This window comes from Salvelinus alpinus, chromosome 30 (genome assembly GCF_045679555.1).
Source record: "Salvelinus alpinus chromosome 30, SLU_Salpinus.1, whole genome shotgun sequence".
Lineage (NCBI taxonomy): Eukaryota > Metazoa > Chordata > Actinopteri > Salmoniformes > Salmonidae > Salvelinus > Salvelinus alpinus.
The window spans coordinates 38,182,876-38,196,326 of record NC_092115.1 but is presented as its reverse complement, the minus strand read 5'-3'; positions in this window follow the sequence as shown (position 1 = coordinate 38,196,326).

Sequence of the window (13,451 nt, the reverse complement as noted above, 5' to 3'; positions counted from 1 at the left end):
TCTGGCAGTCTCTATGGGGGTGCCACAGGGTTCAATTCTCGGGCCGACTCTATTCTCTGTATACATCAATCATGTCGCTCTTGCTGCTGGTGTTTCTCAGATCCACCTATACGCAGACGACACCATTCTGTATACTTCTGGCCCTTCTTTGGACACTGTGTTAACTAACCTCCAGACGAGCTTCAAAGCCATACAACTCTCCTTCCGTTGCCTCCAACTGCTCTTAAATGCAAGTAAAACTAAATGCATGCTCTTCAACCGATCGCTGCCAGCACCTGCCCGCCCGTCCAGCATCACTACTCTGGACGGTTCTGACTTAAAATATGTGGACAACTACAAATACCTAGGTGTCTGGTTAGACTGTAAACTCTCCTTCCAGACTCACATTAAGCATCTCCAATCCAAAATTAAATCTAAAATTGGCTTCCTATTTCGCAACAAAGCATCCTTCACTCATACTGCCTAACATACCCTCGTAAAACTGACCATCCTACCGATCCTCGACTTCAGCGAAGTCATTTACAAAATAGCCTCCAACACTCTACTCAACAAATTGGATGCAGTCTATCACAGTGCCATCCGTTTTGTCACCAAAGCCCCATATACTATCCACCATTGCGACCTGTACGCTCTCGTTGGCTGGCCCTCGCTTCATACTCGTCGCCAAACCCACTGGCTCCAAGTCATCTACAAGTTTCTGCTAGGTAAAGCCCCGCCTTATCTCAGCTCACTGGTCACCATAGCAGCACCCACCCGTAGCACGCACACCAGCAGGTATATCTCAATAGTCACCCCCAAAGCCAATTCCTCCTTTGGCCGCCTTTCCTTACAGTTCTCTGCTGCCAATGACTGGAACGAACTGCAAAAATCACTGAAGCTGGAGACTCATATCTCCCTCACTAGCTTTAAGCACCAGTTGTCAGAGCAGCTCAGACACTGCACCTATACATAGCCCATCTGTAAATAGCCCATCCAACTACCTCATCCCCATACTGTATATATTTATTTATCTTGCTCCTTTGCACCCCAGTATCTCTACTTGCACATTCATCTTCTGCACATCAATCACTTCAGTGTTTAATTGGTATATTGTAATTACTTCGCCATCATGGCCTATTTATTGCCTTACCTCCCTTATCTTACCTCATTTTGCACACACATACAGCATGTGAGTCGTCGGGTCTAGTTAAGCGAGTGTACACCATTAATGACTTTGACTGGCTACACAGTGTTCAGCAGGTGACAAGTTATCAAAACGGTGAGGATATTGCTCAAAGATATGCTGATGTGTTCACAGAATTTGGAGAATTGCCTCCCATTCACTATATTACTCTCACAGAAAATGCCAAGCCAGTGATTCATGCACCGCGAAGAGTTCCTTTGCCACTATGAAAGGATCTAAAGAAAATGAGTTGGGTAGAATGGTAAAACTTGACGTGCTCGTGAAAACAGAGAATCCAACAGACTGAGTCAATTCCATGGTGTACAGTTGAAGTGGGAAGTTTACATACACCTTAGCCAAATACATTTAAACTCAGTTTTTCACAATTCCTAACATTTAATCCAGAATAATAGTAGAGATAATGATTTATTTCAGCTTTTATTTCTTTCATCACATTCCCAGTGGGTCAGAAGTTTACATATACTCAATGAGTATTTGGTAGCATTTCCTTTCAATTGTTTAACTTGGGCCAAACGTTTCGGGTAGCCTTCCACAAGCTTCCCACAATAAGTTGGGTGAATTTTGCACATTCCTCCTGACAGAGCTGGTGTAACTGAGTCAGGTTTGTAAGCCTCCTTGCTCACACACACTTTTTCAGTTCTGCCCACACATTTTCTATGGGATTGAGGTCAGTGCTTTGTGATGGCCAGTCTAATACCGTGACTTTGTTGTCCTTAAGCCATTTTGCAACGACTTTGGAAGTATGCTTGTGATCATTGTCCATTTGGAAGACCCATTTGCGACCAGGCTTTAACTTCCTGACTGATGTCTTGAGATGTTGCTTCAATGTATCCACATCATTTTTCTTTCTCATGATGCCATCTATTTGGTGAAGTGCACCAGTCCCTCCTGCAGCAAAGCACCCCCATAACATGATGCTGCCACCCCTGTGCTTCACGGTTGGGAAGGTGTTTTTCGGCTTGAAAGCCTCCCCCTTTTTCCTCCAGACATAATGATGGTCATTATGGCCAAAAGGTTCTATTTTAGTTTCATCAGACCAGAGGACATTTCTCCAAAACGTATGATCTTTGTCCCCATGTCCAGTTGCAAACCGTAGTCTGGCTTTTTTATGGCGGTTTTGGAGCAGTGGCTTCTTCCTTGCTGAGCGGCCTTTCAGGTTATGTCAATATTGGACTCGTTTTACTGTGGATACAGATACTTTTGTACCTGTTTCCTCCAGCATCTTCACGAGGTCCTTTGCTGTTGTTCTGGGATTGATTTGCTCTTTTCGCACCAAAGTACGTTCATCTCTAGGAGACCGAACGCGTCTCCTTCCTGAGCGGTATGACAGCTGTGTGGTCCCATGGTGTTTATACTTGCGTACTATTGTTTGTACAGATGAATGTGGTACCTTCAGGCGTTTGGAAATTGCTCTCAAGGGTGAACCAGACTTGTGGAGGTCTACAATTTTTTTTCTGAGGTCTTGGCTGATTTCTTTTGATTTTCCCATGATATCAAGCAAAGATCAAGCACTGAGTTTGAAGGTAGGCCTTGAAATACATCCACAGGTACACCTCCAATTCACTCAAATTATGTCAATTAGCCTATCAGAAGCTTCTAAAGCCATGACATCATTTTCTGTAATTTTCCAAGCTGTTTAAAGGCACAGGCACAGGCACCTTAGTGTATGTAAACTTCTGACCCACTGGAATTGTGATACAGTGAATTATAAGTTAAATCATCTGTCTGTAAACAATTGTTGGAAAAATTACTTGTGTCATGCACAAAGTAGATGTCCTAACCGACTTGCCAAAACTATAAGAAATGTGTGGAGTGGTTGAAAAACAAGTTTTAATGACTCCAACCTAAGTGTATGTAAACTTCTGCCTTCAACTGTATGTTCGTAAAAGGAATGGAGATCTGAGAGTCTGTATGGAATTCAAGGACCTTAACAAATGTATCAAAAGGGAGCATTTTCAGATTCCTAAGAGGGAGGAATCTATATGGTATGTGAAATGGCTGGTGCATACTAATTCTCCAAGTTGGATGCTTCAAATGGATTCTGGAAGGTGAGGATGTAGCCAGCACCAAACATTGTACAGTCAATACCCCCTTTGGAAGATATTCCTTTAAGTGGTTACCTTTTGGCATAAACTCTGCCCCTGAGCTCTTTCACAAGGCCAAGGAAAGTGTCATTGGGGGATTAGAGGGAGTCCGAGTGTATGTGGATGATTTTGTGGTCTGGGGTCCTCCATTCAGGAACACATTGAGCGGCTGGAAAATACTCTGCTCAGGGTTCAGGAGCATGGTTTGAAGCTAAACCAGGCTAAATGCCAGTTCTGTGTGAAGGAGATTACATTTCACGGGGATAAGCTGTCCTCTGAGGGTGTGCAGCCTGATAATGCCAATGTCAAAGCTGTGAGGGAGATGGCAAACCCCACTGATAGGAAAGGCAGTCAGTGTGTTTTGGGCATGGTCAATTATTTGGAGAAGTTTGTACCTAACCTGTCAGCTAAAACAGTGAACTTAAGGACACTCCTTCAGGACAAGAAAGAGTTCTCATGGAACAGAGAACATGAAAGATAGTAAAGAACATTTTAGCTGAAGAGACAGTGCTAACTTTTGTAGAACCTGACAGGCCTACGAAAGTGTTCACGGATGCCTCCAAAGATGGCATTGGAGCAGTGCTGATTCAGGAGCATCAAGATATGTGGAAGCCCGTTCCCGATGCTGAACAGCATTAAGCTCAAATACAAAAGGAGTGCCTAGGATTGGTTGTTGGCTGTGAGAAGTTTTACTGTTACATTCATGGCTTACCAAAGCTGATTCTACAAACAGACCATAAACCACTTATTCCAATCCCTTTAAAGAATCTGAATGACCCGCCTCCTCATATTCAAAGGATGATGATGAGGTTGCAACGCTATGATTTTGTTCTAACCTATGTGCCTGGGGTCAATTTTAGTGGTAGCAGATGCCCTCTCAAGGGCTCCACCAGTGGTGACCCAAATCAGCATCAGTCAGGAGTCTATGGAGGAGGTTGCCTTGCAGGTGGATATGGTCATGGTGGATATGGTCATGGTCATTTCCTGTTTCTGAGCAGCAACTAAGGAAAATAGCTGAAGAGACCACAAAAGATCCCAATCTTTGCAAGGTGATCCAGAATCTGGAAAATGGCTGGCAGTACTTCCCACTAAGTGCAGAGCTGTCAGTGGTCGACGGTGTGCTGTTGAAGACAAACAGAATGGTGATACCCACTTCAATGCATCAGGAGATGCTACAGAGAGTGCATGAAGGACATTTGGGAGCTAAGAAATGTAAGATAAGGGCCAGATTTCCTTTATTGGCCAAATATAAATTTGGACATTGAGCAAATGGTGGGAAATTGTGACACGTCTCAAATGTAATTATAGACAGCCCAAGGAGCCCATGGTTATGGGAAAGGTACCCACTACAGCCTGGGAGAAGGATGGAGTTGACCTGTTTCACTGCAATGATAAGGACTATTTGTTAACTATCGACTCCTTCTCAAATTACCCGGAAATTGCACTCCTGTCCAGCACTACAGCAACGACTGTCATTTTGCATTTGAAATAATGTTTTGCTGGGCATGGGCTCTCCCTAGTGGTGGTTTCTGATAATGCACCCCAATTTGCTTGCAGTGAGTTTAAGATTTTTGCAGAGCATTATGAGATCAGACATATAACCTCTAGTCCACTATATCCTAAAAGTAATGATAAGGCTGAAAAAGGTGTGCAAATCGTGAAAAGACTCTTTAAAAAGGCAGCACACAGTGGGACTGATCTAAGTATGGCTGGTCACCTACAGAAATCCTAATGGGATGCAAGTTGCGTTCCAGGTTGCCTGTTCTCTGCAGGAATGACTGCCCATCAGCTGTGCAGGACAGGGCCCTGCAGTTGAAGGAAAGACAAAAACTCTACTTTGACAAAATTGGTAGAGTGTTGCCACCATTGGCAGCTCAGGATGTGGTTCGAATTCGGGGTCCGGATTCATGGGATAGAAAGGCTACTGTCTTGGAGGAGGTTGTGCCTCGGTCATATACAATCAGGACAGAAGATGGGGATGTGTATCGGCGCAATAGACAAAACCTTTTGAGGACACAGGAGACATTTGAAGACGCTCCGGACACAGGCATACTGCCACTGGACACACAGGAACAAGAAACAAGTGGGGATGTTTCTGTGACACCAGGTACTGGGGGTGTGACAGTAGTGGGGATGTTTCTGTGACACCAGGTACTGGGAGTGTGACAGTAGTGGGGATGTTTCTGTGACACCAGGTACTGGGAGTGTGACAGTAGTGGGGATGTTTCTGTGACACCAGGTACTGGGGGTGTGACAGTAGTGGGGATGTTTCTGTGACACCAGGTACTGGGGGTGTGACAGTAGTGGGGATGTTTCTGTGACACCAGGTACTGGGAGTGTGACAGTAGTGGGGATGTTTCTGTGACACCAGGTACTGGGGGTGTGACAGTAGTGGGGATGTTTATTTGACACCAGGTACTGGGGGTGTGACAGTGGGGATGTTTCTGTGACACCAGGTACTGGGGGTGTGACAGTGGGGATGTTTCTGTGACACCAGGTACTGGGGGTGTGACAGTAGTGGGGATGTTTCTGTGACACCAGGTACTGGGGGTGTGACAGTGGGGATGTTTCTGTGACACCAGGTACTGGGGGTGTGACAGTAGTGGGGATGTTTCTGTGACACCAGGTACTGGGGGTGTGACAGTGGGGATGTTTCTGTGACACCAGGTACTGGGGGTGTGACAGTGGGGATGTTTCTGTGACACCAGGTACTGGGGGTGTGACAGTAGTGGGGATGTTTATTTGACACCAGGTACTGGGAGTGTGACAGTAGTGGGGATGTTTCTGTGACACCAGGTACTGGGGGTGTGACAGTGGGGATGTTTCTGTGACACCAGGTACTGGGGGTGTGACAGTAGTGGGGATGTTTATTTGACACCAGGTACTGGGAGTGTGACAGTAGTGGGGATGTTTCTGTGACACCAGGTACTGGGGGTGTGACAGTAGTGGCGATGTTTCTGTGACACCAGGTACTGGGGGTGTGACAGTAGTGGGGATGTTTATTTGATACCAGGTACTGGGAGTGTGACAGTAGTGGGGATGTTTCTGTGACACCAGGTACTGGGGGTGTGACAGTAGTGGGGATGTTTCTGTGATACCAGGTACTGGGGGTGTGACAGTGGGGATGTTTATTTGACACCAGGTACTGGGAGTGTGACAGTACTGGGGATGTTTCTGTGACACCAAGTACTGGGAGTGTGACAGTAGTGGGGATGTTTATTTGACACCAGGTACTGGGAGTGTGACAGTAATGGGGATGTTTCTGTGACACCAGGTACTGGGAGTGTGACAGTAGTGGGGATGTTTATTTGATACCAGGTACTGGGAGTGTGACAGTAGTGGGGATGTTTATGTGACACCAGGTACTGGGAGTGTGACAGTAGTGGGGATGTTTATTTGATACCAGGTACTGGGAGTGTGACAGTAGTGGGGATGTTTATTTGATACCAGGTACTGGGAGTGTGACAGTAGTGGGGATGTTTATGTGACACCAAGTACTGGGAGTGTGACAGTAGTGGGGATGTTTATTTGATACCAGGTACTGGGAGTGTGACAGTAGCTAATGACACAGTGCAGGCCTCCAGAAAGACGGACTATTCAGAGGTGATGTTCAATGGACCAAAGACAGAGGCGGACTCACTGAGTTCTTGGTGTTGTTTTGATATTTCACTAATGACCATATTGGAACAGGGATGAATTTGTGAATTGGCATTGCTTGTTGATCAAATGTGTATATGTTTGTGGGAAAAAGGAAGATGCACTGATGTGGGTTTGAGTAATGTTTTACGACACTCTTTTGTGATATACAGTTGAAGTTACACTTAGGTTGGAGTCAGTAAAACTTGTTTTTCAACCACTCCACAAATTTCTTGTTAACAAACTATAGTTTTGGCAAGTCGTTTAGTACATCTACTTTGTGCATGAAACAAGTAATTTTTCCAACAAATGTTTACAGACAGATTATTTAACTTATAATTCACAGTATCACAATTCCAGTGCGTCAGAAGTGTACATACACTAAGTTGACTGTGCCTTTAAACAGCTTGGAAAATTCCAGAAAATGTTGTCATGGCTTTAGTATAATTCTGATAGGCTAATTGACATCATTTGATTCAATTGGAGGTGTACCTGTGGATGTATTTCAAGGCCTACCTTCAAACTCAGTGCCTCTTTGTTTGACATGGGAAAATCAAAATAAATCAGCCTCAGAAAAAAAAAAAGACCCCAGAAAACAAATTGTAGACCTCCACAAGTCTGGTTCATCCTTGGGAGCAATTTCCAAATTCCTGACGGTACCATGTTCATCTGTACAAACAATAGTACGCAAGTATAAACACCATGGGACCACGCAGCCGTCATACCGCTCAGGAAGGAGACGCGTTCTGTCTCCTAGAGATGAACGTACTTTGGTGCGAAAAGTGCAAATCAATCCCAGAACAACAGCAAAGGACCTTGTGAAGATGCTGGAGGAAACAGGTACAAAAGTATCTATATCCACGGTAAAATGAGTCCTATATCGACATAACCTGAAAGGCCGCTCAGCAAGGAAGAAGACACTGCTCCAAAACCACCATAAAAAAAGCCAGACTACGGTTTGCAACTGCACATGGGACAAAGATTGTACTTTTTGGAGAAATGTCCTCTGGTCTGATGAAACAAAAATAGAACTTTTTGGCCATAATGACCATCGTTATGTTTGGAGGAAAAAGGGGGACGCTTGCAAGCCGAAGAACACCTTCCCAACCGTGAAGCACAGGGGTGGCAGCATCATGTTATGGGGGTGCTTTGCTGCAGGAGGGACTGGTGCACTTCACAAAATAGATGGCATCATGAGGAAGGACAATTATGTGGATATATTGAAGCGACATCTCAAGACATCGGTCAGGAAGTTAAAGCTTGGTCGCAAATGGGTCTTCCAAATGGACAATGATCACAAGCATACTTCCAAAGTTATGGCAAAATGGCTTAAGGACAACAAATATTTCAATGCTTTGGCAATTGAATGTTCACTATTTTTAGCTTTGGAATTCCCATTAAAAAACAAAAATCTTTGTAATGTCACTATTTCATAATGCAGTTAATGTTTAAAAAAAATTTAAAAACCAAAATCGAAAGCGTGATATTTTTTTACATAATCGAACCTAAACCAAACCGAACTCAAAAAGCACTAATCGCTCAGCACAACAATACTGAGACTTGAAACTTTATGAAACAGAGGTCATAATTTCAGAAATGACCATTAGCTAGCTAGCTAGTTTGTTTGCGGACAGCTGACAAGTTGAGGCTAAGTTAGCTGGCTGGCTAACAGCTAGCTAGCTAATTTCCCTGAACTGCCTGGCAAATGTTCCGGACAGAGTTGACCGTTGTACCTATCAACAACGTGGTGTAAAAATAGCAGTCCAGGATTTGACCTAGCTACCTTTGGTTAATTGAATTTACCAAAACACACACATTACATGTCTCAGCACACAAAAATCGTTACCATTGCTCTATTAAGTCCTATTGATGTTACGTTTGATACCGGAGTTCCAAGGCATAAAAATCTTGAAGCAGCTAACTATGAAGGAGTGTGCCGAGCGTGTATTACTTTATTAGAATATGTCATCAATGATGACCGAAGCTTTGTTTGCTCATCTGCTTTTTCAAACTGTGTGTTGCAAAAATGCGAGATCACACTGATTTCTAAGGGATGATAATGATGACAGAACTACTGTATGAGAGTTTGGATTTTGAATTTCGTGCTCGCACATTGAGATTTGTGGTTGCAAGTATGATTCGCAAATGTGTAAATTACACTGAACATACAGTACCAGTCAAAAGTTTTGACACACCTACACATTCAAGTTTTTTTTTTTCTCCCTACATTGTAGAATAATAGTGAAGACATCAACACTATGAAATAACACATGGAATCATGTAGTAACCAAAAAAGTGTTGAACAAATCAAAATATATTTTATATTTCAGATTCTTCAATTTGGTAAAAGAAGAAGAGACATGCTTGGGCCAAGAAACACGAGCAATGGACATTAGACCGGTTGAAATTTGTCCTTTGGTCTGGAGTCCAAATTGGAGATTTGTCTCTGAGACGCGGTGTGGGTGAACGGATGATCTAAAGCATGGAGGAGGAGGTGTTAAGGTGTGCTTTGCTGGTGACACTGTCTGTGATTTATTTAGAATTCAAGGCACACTTAACCAGCATGGCTACCACAGCATTCTGCAGCGATACGCCATCCCATCTGGTTTGGGCTTAGTGGGACTATCATTTGTTTTTCAACAGGACAATGACGCAACACGCCTCCAGGCTGTGTAAGGGCTATATTACCAAGAAGGAGAGTGATGGAATACTGCATCAGATGACCTGGCCTCCACAATCCCCTGAGAAATTGATGATAAAATGATTGTGGGGGCTGTCTTGTTAGACTTCAGTGCAGCTTTTGACATTATTGATCATAGTCTACTGCTGGAAAAACGTATGTGTTCTGGCTTTACACCCTCTGCTATAATGTGGATAAAGAGTTTCTTGTCTAACAGAACACAGAGGGTGTTCTTTAATGGAAACCTATCAAATATAATGCAGTTAGAATCAGGAATTCCCCAGGGTAGCTGTTTAGGCCCCTTGCTATTTAAAATGTTTACTAACGACATGCCACTGAGTTTCTTTGTATGCGGATGACTCAACGCTATACACGTCAGCTACTACAGCAACTGAAATGACTGCAACACTTAACAAAGAGCTGCAGTTAGTTTCAGAGTGGGTGGCAAGGAATAAGTTAGCCCTAAATATTTCTAAAACTAAAAGCATTGTATTTGGAAGAAAACACTCACTAAACCCTAAACCTCAACTAAATCTTCTAATAAATAATGTGGAAATTGAGCAAGTTGAGATGACTAAACTGCTTGGAGTAACAATGGACTGTAAATTGTCATGGCCAAAACATATTGATGCAGTAGTAGCTAAGATGGGGAGAAGTCTGTCTATAATAAAGCAATGCTCTGCCTTCTTAACAACATTATCAACAAGGCAGGTCCTATAGGCCCTAGTTTTGTCGCACCTTGACTACTGTTCAGTCTTGTGGTCAGGTGCCACAAAAAAGGACTTAGGCAAATTGCAATTGGCTCAGAACAGGGCAGCACGGCTGGCCATTGGATGTATGCAGAGAGCTAATATGAATAATATGCATGTCAATCTCACCTGGCTGAAAGTGGAGGAGAGATTGACTTCATCACTACTTTTATTTATTAGAGGTATTCACATGTTGAATGCACCGAGCTGTCTGTCTAAACTACTGGCACACAGCTCGGACACCCATGCATACCCCACAAGACATGCCACAAGAGGTCTCTTCACAGTCCCCAAGTCCAGAAGAGACTATGGGAGGCACACAATACTACATAGAGCCATGACTACATGGAACTCTATTCCACATCAAGTAACTGACGCAAGCAGTAAAATTTGATTTAAAAACAGATTAAAAAAACACCTTATGGAACAGCCGGGACTATGAAGCAACACAAACATTGGCACAGACACATGCATATACACACACACACACACATACGATAACATACGCACTATACATACACATGGATTTAGTAATGTAGATATGTGATAGTGGTGGAGTAGGGGCCTGAGGGCACACAGTGTGTTGTGAAATCTGTGAATGTATTGTAATTTTTTAAAATTGTATGAACTGCCTTAATTTTGCTGGACCCCAGCAAATAAATACAAAATACAAATACCTCAACCAATTTGAGATGGTTTGGGATAAGTTCTCAGCATACGTGGGAACTCCTTCAAGACTGTCGGAAAAGCACAACAATACTGAGACTTGAAACTTTATGAAACAGAGGTCATAATTTCAGAAATGACCATTAGCTAGCTAGCTAGTTTGTTTGCGGACATCTGACAAGTTGAAACTAAGTTAGCTGGCTGGCTAACAGCTAGCTAGCTAATTTCCCTGAACTGCCTGGCAAGTGTTCCACATCGGACAGAGTTGACCGTTGTACCTATCAACAACGTGGTGTAAAAATAGCAGTCCAGGATTTGACCTAGCTACCTTTGGTTAATTGAATTTACCAAAACACACACATTACATGTCTCAGCACACCAAAAATCGTTACCATTGCTCTATTAAGTCCTATTGATGTTACGTTTGAAACCGGAGCTCCAAGGCATGCATCAACATCTTGAAGCAGCTAACTTTGAAGGAGTGTGCCGAGCGTGTATTACTTTATTAGAATATGTCATCAATGATGACCGAAAAAGGGTGGCTATTTGAAGAATCTCAAATATAAAAAACCCTGTCTTACAAAGATAATTCGTAAAAATCCAAATAACTTCATAGATCTTCATTGTAAATGGTTTAAACATTGTTTCCCATGCTTGTTCAATGAACCATAAACAATTAAATAACATGCACCTGTGGAGCGGTCATTAAGACACTAACAGCTTACAGACGGTAGGCAATTAAGGTCACAGTTATGAAAGCCTTTCTACTGACTCTGAAAAACACCAAAAGAAAGATGCCCAGGGTCCCTGCTCATCTGCGTGAATGTGCCTTAGGCATGCTGCAAGGAGGCATGAGGACTGCAGATGTGTCCAGGGCAATAAATTGCAATGTCCGTACTGTGAGACGCCTAAGACAGAGCTACAGGGAGACAGGACGGACAGCCGATCGTCATCGCAGTGGCAGACCACGTGTAACAACACCTGCACAGGATCGGTACATCCGAACATCACACCTGCGGGACAGGTACAGGATGGCAACAACAACTGCCCAAGTTACACCAGGAATGCACAATCCCTCCATCAGTGCTCAGACTGTCCGCAATAGGCTGAGAGAGGCTGGACTGAGGGCTTGTAGGCCTGTTGTAAGGCAGGTCCTCACCAGACATCACCGGCAACAACATCGCCTATGGGCACAAACCCACCATCGCTGGACCAGACAGGACTGGCAAAAAGTGCTCTTCACTGACGAGTCGCGGTTTTGTCTCACCAGGGGTGATGGTTGGATTCACATTTATCGTCGAAGGAATGAGCGTTACATCGAGGCCTGTACTCTGGAGTGGGATCGATTTGGAGGTGGAGGGTCCGTCATGGTCTGGGGGGGTGTGTCACAGCATCATCGGACTGAGCTTGTTGTCATTGCAGGCAATCTCAACGCTGTGTGTTACAGGGAAGAAATTCTCCTCCCTCATGTAGTACCCCTCCTGCAGGCTCATCCTGACATGACCCTTCAGCATGACAATGCCACCAGCCATACTGCTCGTTCTGTGCATGTTTTCCTGCAAGACAGGAATGTCAGTGTTCTGCCATGGCCAGCAAAGAGCCCGGATCTCAATCCCATTGAGCACGTCTGGGACCTGTTGGATCGGCGGGTGAGGGCTAGGGCCATTCCCCCCAGAAATGTCCGGGAACTTGCAGGTTTCTTCGTGGAAGAGTGGGGTAACATCTCACAGCAAGAACTAGCTAATCTGGTGCAGTCCATGAGGAGATGGACTGCAATACTTAATGCAGCTGGTGGCCACACCAGATACTGACTGTTACTTTTGATTTTGACCCCCTTCCCTTTGTTCAGGGACACATTATTCCATTTCTGTTAGTCACATGTCTGTGGAACGTGTTCAGTTTCTGTCTCAGTTGTTGAATCTTGTTATGTTCATACAAATATTTACACATGTTAAGTTTGCTGAAAATAAACGCAGTTGACAGTGAGAGAACGTTTCTTTTTTTGCTGAGTTTATGTTTTGATTTGTTTAACACTGTTTTGGTTACTACATTATGTGTTATCTCATAGTTTTGATGTCTTCACTATTATTCTACAATGTAGAAAATAGTACAAATAAAGAAAAACCCTTGAATGAGTAGTTGTTCTAAAACTTTTGACTGGTAGTGTGTATATATATATATATATAATACTAATACAATTACAATTGGAGACTAAGATGGCCATTGCAAAATGTTGATTTTGTGGTCAATTAACTATTTATTTGTGGATTTGATGTATGCTTGGATTTATTTAGTATTTGATTAGGATCCCCTAGTCTTCCTGGGTTCCAAAGCCGGAAACAAAACAGAACAAATTCATAAAATATATAACCCTATTGTCACGTATACTCCCTCTCCGGCGCTCGAGGTCACCAGGCTGCTCATTATTACGCACACCTGTCACCATCGTTATG